Below are 10,092 nucleotides of genomic sequence, written 5' to 3'. Positions count from 1 at the left end.
AAAAACAAAAACCTACTCTTTAATATCAAACCATGCCTTCCTCCTCCCTCCCCTGCCCCCCCCCCTCAACTCCTCCCAACTCGATCAAAGGCAAAACAATGCAACTTCCACGTAAATTACTGTGAAATTAACAAGAGAATTGTTAATTGAATTGAGAAATTAATTAAGAATTGTTAACATAAAAATTAACAAGACTGAAATTAACTTTGTATCCACCCCACCCCTCTCTGCTCCCCCCCCCCCACCCTCCCTCTTCTCCTCCTTCCTCCCAACAAAAAATGTTCAGGGCAATTTTATATATTTTTTACAAGTGAGTCGGTTTAACGACCAAATGTAGAAGTAGTTCTCAATGTTAAAGGACTATTCTGTCCCACAAATGGAGGAACCTTAATCACTGTAGAGATGAGAGAACATCAGAGGCATGATTTATTTAACCACGGGACAGGCAAAGGTACATATTGTTTTTTACGATCAATGTAATTGTTGACATACATGTAATTTGGGGTTGGTGTGTTTGCTTGCTGTTCCCTCATGATCACGTTCCTCATGAGGTTGTGATGACAGGTAGAGTATGATTGCGGCCTAATTGAAGACAATTGGCCTACAGTATGGCCTGGAGGTCTGCACACTCGCCTCGAAGCTGTCTAGCCTGGGTTTGAATCCTGACCCAGCTTTCAACTGTCACCTCATTGTTTCACAGGTGAGGTGATTTATCAATGTGTGTGCCCTCCCCCACTCGGATAGACGTTAAACGGTCATCCAGTCTGCCACCATTCGTTGGTGGAGGCTAAAGATACCATGGAGTCCAGAGCAGGCAAGCTATCGCCGGCACGCTGAACAAATTCCACATTCCTGCCTGAACCAGCAGCACGGTATTGCATCAGCGCACAGCCGCACCCTCGGCAAATTATGCTACCCGCAGTCTTGTGCTGCATATGAATGAAGAAGACTGATTGAAGAACACCAGTTGGTGTGGATTCGCTGCAAGAAGGCATCAGTATTGAGCATTTTGGTTCTAAGCTTAAAAACCATGTTAGTTTCAGGAGAGTTATGGCACTATTGGATTGTCATTTGATATATATATATATATACTCAAAGGCAAAAGTTATTGTGACACACAAACAACAAACAGAATCAGTGTTAAACTTTTACTGCTGCGAATGAAATGTTATTACATGGAAAGACAAATGCTTCAAGGTGTGGTAACGATCAACAGTCCATAAGAACAGCGCACCTGGCATATGCAAATGAGCCACAACACAAGAGGGGGTTCACAAGCAAGTTCACACGGTCAGTAGTGAGTGTGTCCACCTTGTGCATTGATGCAGGCCTGGCACCTTCGTCTCATTGAGGCCACTAAACGTCGATGAAAGTCCTTGGGAAGATCATTCCATATCCGAGGAAGGATTTGGCGGAGTTCTTGCAGCGTTGTTGGAGGATTCGGATGACGTCATAAACGTCGCTCCATTTCATCCCAGACGTGTTCAATGGGTGACAAATCAGGGGATCTTGCAGGGTAACATCCAGGATCCAGGGTAACACATTAACATTGTTCTGATTAAGATACTGCTGTACAACTCGAGCAACGTGTAGTCTGGCGTTATCGTGTTGAAACGTCACTCCAGGGCCGTTCTGTTGCAAAAACGGTAGAGCGGCCATTTGCAAAATCTCGTCTCGGTACCTCGCAGCATTCAAGTTCCCCTCAATCACAATCATTGGCGTCCTTGCTGCAACTGTTATCCCACCCCAGATCATAACGCCCCGACCTCCAAAACGATCCCCTTCCAGAACACATGGCCTGATGTCGTCATAAGTGCCAAATGGTGTTTCTATGGACGTTGAATCGACGAGCAACGTCACGCTGCGAGGTACCAGACAAGCATACCTATAGCTCTCCATCTGTCATTTTCCCCGAGGCGTGGCATGTCGAACTTATTCCAGAACGATGAATGGAGGTGTTTTTCTGACTTCTGCACTTCTTAAGACTGCATTGAGTGGAAATGATAAGCGTCTGGTTGTCTGGCCTTTTCAAGTGAACATTGCTGGCCATTTTTCTCGAATATGTCATGCTTCTTGCAAATTTCGTGCAATTCGAAAAACAACTGCTTGATTGCATTTCTTCTACCATTTTAACACACTTTCTCTGGTTCAAATCCCAAAATTCATTCACAAGATTACCAATGAAAAAATTCCATGTCAAAATAACTTTTGCCTCTGAGTATATATATATATATATATATATATATATATATACACATGCATACATACATCTATACACCTGTGAGTTCTTGTTGCCTTTAAGGCAACTGAAATGCTACCTATGGAAAAGTAACAACCCCTGAACCAAATTTGAGGAAAAAAAGAAAAAAAAACTTCCCATTATTTTGTCCATTGGCTACTAATGGCTTTGCAAATCCAAATAAAAGTGCATTAATATCTCTAATCTCCGTCCTGCATGTGACACTGCAAGATCTACATAAAGCCTTTGATTACTAGATTTTTAAAAATACAGAGACCATTCATCATGTATTTGGCATTCCTGCAGGAGGTGTGAGTTCTGGCGTGTCGTGGCACAAGAATTATGAGCCAAATTCCTTTTACCTGTCTAAAATACCTTTGCATGAGAGCTTGAGTAACCAGAAACAAAGTAAAGTAAATAAAAAGTAAAGTCAATACATCACATGAACGAACTTACACAGGCTGGTGCCAGCATTTACTATTTACTCTGTTTGGGCCTTTTAACTTCAGCGGTGATCTTGATGGTCAATTCCTTATCTAGCGTTGATTCCTCGATGGTGCTAGCTGGCTACCAATGCAATTCCATTGCCAAGCTTCACTTTTGTTTCTGATTTTCCAAGCTCCAGGATCACTGATTGTGGTGATTAGGTATTGTCAAGATGCTGTGCTTAATACTGTTTCTGCTCTGTAATCATCTAAATCCTTAAGGGCTGACAGGATGGCCTGAAGGTTTGCATGCACTCCTCTAAGTCGTCTATCCTGGGATTGAATCCCGACCCAGCTATAAACAGTCATCCCAGTGTTTCACAGGCAGAGTGATTTGACAATGCGTGTGTCGTCCCTGTTAAACTGGGCATCCCGTCTGCCGACAGTTGCTGGACGATAAGATCCCACGGTGTCCTTCGCGAAGAGTATGCAAGCTATCATCATCCCAAACAAATTAGAAATTCCTGCCAAATTACTGCAGGCATGGCTGCTCTCTCTCCTCTGGGTTGGCTACCCTTCCTCACATCTTTCTCAGCTTGACGCTATGGAAAACAAGTTCTTCAAGATTATTGGAATCTCCTGTGCTGAAGCTGAGTCGATGGATCTATCACTTCACCATTGCAGACAGGTCAGTGGTCTCTTGTTCTTTTACCACCTCCTTTCTGGTCTTCCACCCTCTGCCCTCTCAGTGCTTCATCTCCCCCAGGTTTCTGCAGGGCATACGTGGTCCACCATCGACCCCCTTCTGGTTAAACTATCTATATCCAGGATCACCGCTCACCTCCAATCATTTGTCCCTCTTTTTTTTCTGCCTGTGATCTAACTTTCCCATTTTCTTCAATTTCATTCTCCCCTCCAAGTCTTCAAGACAGCTGTTCACCACCATCTCGGATCATCCCCAATCCAAAACCATGACAGAACACAAAGTGTGCAGCAGTCTGTATCAAGTGTGGAAATAATATTTGTAAAAGTTTATTATAATTGGAATACTTGGTGTTGGCCTAACCTAATCGTTAGGGCGGTGGGCTTGGGATCCTAAAGTCCCGAGTTCAAAATCCCGTTGAATTAACACCGGGTGGGGTTGACTCGGCCTGTTCATCCTTCGGAAGTCGGCAAAAAGAGTACCAGACAACTGGTTATAGAGAGGCATTGCATCAGCGGCAGAGGCGCCCACAGAAAAATGATGCAACCAGCAGCCGAGTGGATGCACACGAACCACAACCATTATAATTGGAAAAGCTGGGCTTACTAGTCGGTAGAGCTGACGTTTTGACAAGGATCCACTCGCCTTGAATCTATAACACCTCTCCCACGTCGTCTGCAATCGTCACGTGAGGACCGGATTGGTCAGCACACCAATTCACCCTCCCAACGTTTGAGGTCATGCGACGATTCTCAAGCTTCTTCACTTCCACATCTGCCGTGACCAAGGTGAGTGGGTCCTCCTCGAAACGTCGACTCTACCGACTAGTAAGTCCAGCTTTTCCAAGAAATTATAAACTTTTACTGAGTGCTGCATATATAGTTTCCAATAGGTGCAACATTCAACGGTTAGAGTTTGGAGAATCTGCTCTGACTTTGGGAAGGTTCAGTTGAACCCGTGACCCCAGCCGAGTTATACTAAAGATTTTTATGGCGTAGTCCGGAGGGCAATGCCGTCTGGAGCAGCGTTTGTCTCTCCATCTGGTGTATGTATGTATGTCCTTCACAAACGTCCACCAATCAGAGCTGAGGATCTGGTCACATGACAGGTGGACAGCATTTAGCAACCATTACAGTTGCATATTTCACTCAAAATAAATTTAGTAACCTGTGGAATGTTTTGGGGTCCCAGCGGGTGTCGTAAGGTAGGGAGGAGGTTTCACAAATTACTCAATACACATGAATTTGAAATGCGATTGACACGGACCTTGCTCCCGAATTTGGAAGTGAAAAGATGAGACTGTTCGCTGGATTGATGATATCTCAATACAATTGTGATTTAACATTACATTTGATATATTATTTATATAGTATTAATTTGTGATTGGAATGATGAAATATGCTGTTTGGAATGAAAATAGAGATTTTGAGATTAAAGCAGATTGAGGAAAAGACGTAAGGGTTTCCATCCGTGACATTTGCGGATTCCCCATTTGCAGTTTCGCCATTGACTGGATAAAGCAACATACGGACTGGGTACATCTTTTTTTGTCCAAGTCCTTCACGAACCTGCTGTCAATATCTGGTGTTCAACTAAAGGTGGCACAGGAATGTGGGGTTTATTGAAAAAAAAGTTATACTTTTTTTTTGTATACAAAGTCGAGGCTCGTGTAAGAGTAACATAAAACATGAAGACATACACAGAAAACATAAAACATGCAGTAAATGGAGCGGGAGACAAGAGGGTGAGAGAGAGGGAAGCACAACAACAGTGGAGAACAGGGATTGGTAGACCTGTGGAAGGGAGAAGGTTGGGGAGCGGTGCACGGGATAAACAAGATGAACACCAAGTATTCTCAGGAAAGAAAAATTTGAAAATGGTGGATTTGGGGTGGATTAATGGGGGTACAAAAGATGAAGGTTTTGGATGGGGTAAGATAAGAGATGGTGGTGAACAGCTGTTTTAAAGACCTGGAGGGAGGAGTGGGATTGAAGAGAATGAGGGAGTTTGTTCCAGAGGCGGGAGAAAAGAGGAATGTAAGGGAGTGAAACTTATCACTTATCCTTATCTTATCGAATCTTATCACTTATCAGGGAGTGAAAGTGAAAGGGAGGGGTTGAAATGGAGTGAATGAAAGGGTGAGCAGAGAGTCTTGATTTTGTCAGTTTCACTCGAAGAGGGTTGCTGGCAGATCTTGTGCGTCCTGCAGAAATATTTGGGCGATGGAGAACAGACACAGCAGGGGGAGCTAGGCTGGAGAGGAGTCGGTGGAAGACAGAAAGTCCACCAAACTGCCTGTGGTGAGACAATGAAAGGCCCTCAGAATCAGCTTCATCGCGGGAGATTCCAATGATCCTAAAAGCCTTGGTTTCTACAGCGTGAAGCCGAGCTAGGTGTGAGGCAGGGGCACCAGCCCAAAGCGGAGAGTAGTATTCCATTGAGCTGCGAATGAAAGCTTTGCAAGTGGTGAGAAGCTCAGTGGTGCCGAGCAAGGACTTCGCACGATGGCGGATGCCCAGTCGGCGACTGGCTTTGGAGGCCAGCTTGGAAATGTGGTTTTCCCAAGAAAGATCATGAACAAGTACAGATACATTCAAAGTACACCGCCCCCATGCCAAATAATTAAATATCCTACAGCACGGCATTGCCAGGGCGCCCGGCAATACCGCAGTGTATCTTTTAGAAATTTAATTAAATAAGTCATGAATAAAAAATTAAATAATTAATTGAATAATCAATAAATAATTAATCAATTTATCAATAAATAATTAATCGATTAAATGATTAATCAATAAATCAAAAATAGCCTTTGCAGCCAAATCACCTGGTCATTAGCATGTCCAAATATCAGCTTCCTAACTCAAAAGGTGCCTGAGTTGATGGTCAGAAGAGAAAGGAAATTTGGTTAATTAAATAAGTACTTAATTAATCGCTAATAATTAAATAACTCCTCAATTAATTGATTAATCAAAAAACAAAAAATACGGTTTTTGACAAAGGACTTGCTCACTATTGTGCCGAAATTTCAGCTTCCTAGCTCAAAGGATGGCTGAGATATCGCCTGGACAAACAAACAAACAAGTACAGATACATTCAAAGTACACTGCCCCCGTACCAAATAATTAAATATCCTACAGCGCGGCATTGCAGGGGCGCCTCTGGCGCCCGGCAATACCGCAGTGCACCTCATAGAAGCTGCATTGGGAGGGAGAGGTGTACGCTAATTGATTGATTAATTGTATAATTAAAATCAATAAAAGATTATCACAAATTTTTTTCTTAATCAATTGGCTAATAGCATAACGAAACCACAAGTGCTTCATCCGAAGATGTATCTTTTAGAAATTTAATTAAATAAGTCATGAATAAAAAATTTAACAATTAATTGATTAATCAATAATTAATCAATAAATAATTAATCGATTAAATGATTAATCAATAAATCAAAAATATCCTTGATAGCCACATCACTTGGTCACTGTCATGTCCAAATATTAGCTTCCCAGCTCAAAAGGTGCCTGAGATATTGGCCAAATGAGAAAGAAATTAAATAATGATTAATAATGAAAATAAATAAATAATAATCATTAAAAAAATTAAATTATTAATCAATTCGGTCACAGAACACATAAACCACCACCATTTCATCAGAATCTGTAACTGAAAAAAAAAAGAAGTTTTTTTAGTACTTGATCGAATAATTAAATAATTAATCGATTAATTGATGAATTGATGAATCAATAAATCAAAAATATCCTTGATAGCCACATCACTTGGTCACTGTCATGTCCAAATATTAGCTTCCCAGCTCAAAAGGTGCCTGAGATATTGGCCAAATGAGAAAGAAATTAAATAATGATTAATAATGAAAATAAATAAATAATAATCATTAAAAAAATTAAATTATTAATCAATTCGGTCACAGAACACATAAACCACCACCATTTCATCAGAATCTGTAACTGAAAAAAAAAAGTTTTTTTAGTACTTGATCGAATAATTAAATAATTAATCGATTAATTGATGAATTGATGAATCAATAAATCAAAAATATCCTTGATAGCCACATCACTTGGTCACTGTCATGTCCAAATATTAGCTTCCCAGCTCAAAAGGTGCCTGAGATATTGGCCAAATGAGAAAGAAAATAAATAAATTATTAATAATGAAAATAAATAAATAATAATCATAAAAAAATTAAATTATTAATCAATTTGGTCAGAGAACACATAAACGACCACTATTTCATCAGAATCTGTAACTTAAAATTTTTTTTTTTTTTGTCATTAATCGAATAATTAAATAATTAATCGATTAATTGATTAATTAATAAATCAAAAATATCCTTTGCAGCCAAATCACCTGGTCATTGGCATGTCCAAATGTCAGCTTCCTAACTCAAAAGGTGCCCGAGTTAATGGTCAGAAGAGAAAGGAAATTTGATTAATTAAATAAGTACTTAATTAATCGCTAATAATTAAATAACTCCTCAATTTATTGATTAATCCAAAAAAAAAAATACCGTTTTTGACAAAGGACTTGCTCACGATTGTGCCGAAATTTCAGCTTCCTAGCTCAAAGGATGGCTGAGATATCGCCCGGACAAACAAACAAGAAAGAAAACAAGTACACATACATTCAAAGTACACCGCCCCATGCCAAATAATTAAATATGCTGCAGCGCGGCATTGCCGGGGCGCCTCCGGCGCCCGGCAATACCGCAGTGCAGCTCATTGAGGCTGCATTGGGAGGGAGAGGTGTACACTAATTGATTGATTAATTGTATAATTAAAATCAATAAAAGATTATCACAAAATATTTTCATAATCAATTGGCTAATCGCATAACTAAACCAGTAGTGCTTCATCCGAAGATGTATCTTTTAGAAATTTAATTAAATAAGTCATTTATAAAAAATTAAATAATTAATTGATTACTCAATAAATAATTAATCGATTAATCAATAAATACTTAATAGATGAAATGATTAATCAATAAATCAAAAATATCCTTGATAGCCACATCACTTGGTCACTCATGTCCAAATATTAGCTTCCCAGCTCAAAAGGTGCCTGAGATATTGGCCAAATGAGAAAGAAAATAAATAAATGATTAATAATGAAAATAAATAAATAATAATCATAAAAAAATTAAATTATTAATCAATTTGGTCAGAGAACACATAAACTACCACTATTTCATCAGAATCTGTAACTTAAAAAAAAAAAATTTTTTTGTCATTAATCGAATAATTAAATAATTAATCGATTAATTGATTAATTAATAAATCAAAAATATCCTTTGCAGCCAAATCACCTGGTCATTGGCATGTCCAAATATCAGCTTCCTAACTCAAAAGGTGCCTGAGTTAATAATGGTCAGAAGATAAATGAAATTTAATTAATTAAATAAGTACTTAATTAAACGCTAATAATTAAATAACTCCTCAATTAATTGATTATTCAAAAAACAAAAAATACCGTATTTGACAAAGGACTTGCTCACTACTGTGCCGAAATTTCAGCTTCCTAGCTCAAAGGATGGCTGAGATATCGTCCGGACAACCAAGAAAGAAAACAAACAAACAAGAAAACAAACAAGTACACATACATTCAAAGTACACCGCCCCATGCCAAATAATTAAATATGCTGCAGCGCGGCATTGCCGGGGCGCCTCCGGCGCCCGGCAATACCGCAGTGCAGCTCATTAAGGCTGCATTGGGAGGGAGAGGTGTACACTAATTGATTGATTAATTGTATAATTAAAATCAATAAAAGATTATCACAAAATATTTTCATAATCAATTGGCTAATCGCATAACTAAACCACTAGTGCTTCATCCGAAGATGTATCTTTTAGAAATTTAATTAAATAAGTCATTTATAAAAAATTAAATAATTAATTGATTACTCAATAAATAATTAATCGATTAATCAATAAATAATTAATAGATGAAATGATTAATCAATAAATCAAAAATATCCTTGATAGCCACATCACTTGGTCACTTATGTCCAAATATTAGCTTCCCAGCTCAAAAGGTGCCTGAGATATTGGCCAAATGAGAAAGAAAATAAATAAATGATTAATAATGAAAATAAATAAATAATAATCATAAAAAAATTAAATTGGTAATCAATTTGGTCAGAGAACACATAAACTACCACTATTTCATCAGAATCTGTAACTTTAAAAATAAAATTTTTTTTGTCATTAATCGAATAATTAAATAATTAATCGATTAATTGATTAATTAATAAATCAAAAATATCCTTTGCAGCCAAATCACCTGGTCATTGGCATGTCCAAATATCAGCTTCCTAACTCAAAAGGTGCCTGAGTTAATAATGGTCAGAAGAGAAATGAAATTTAATTAATTAAATAAGTACTTAATTAAACGCTAATAATTAAATAACTCCTCAATTAATTGATTAATCAAAAAACAAAAAATACCGTTTTTGACAAAGGACTTGCTCACTATTGTGCCGAAATTTCAGCTTCCTAGCTCAAAGGATGGCTGAGATATCGTCCGGACAACCAAGGAAACAAGAAAACAAACAAGAAAACAAACAAGAAACCAGAGTGAAAACTGAGTACTCTCTTTCAGCGTGCGTCACTGCCAAGCCCCCTTCGGTGCCCGGCAATGACGATTTGCAATGCCTGGAGGTGGCATAGGAAAGGAGCGGTGTACAACAAGAAACCAGAGTGAAAACTGAGTACTCTC

This window comes from Myxine glutinosa, chromosome 1 (genome assembly GCF_964187855.1).
Source record: "Myxine glutinosa chromosome 1, kmMyxGlut1.1, whole genome shotgun sequence".
NCBI classification, from domain to species: Eukaryota; Metazoa; Chordata; class Myxini; order Myxiniformes; family Myxinidae; genus Myxine; species Myxine glutinosa.
This window is presented reverse-complemented; position numbering follows the sequence as displayed.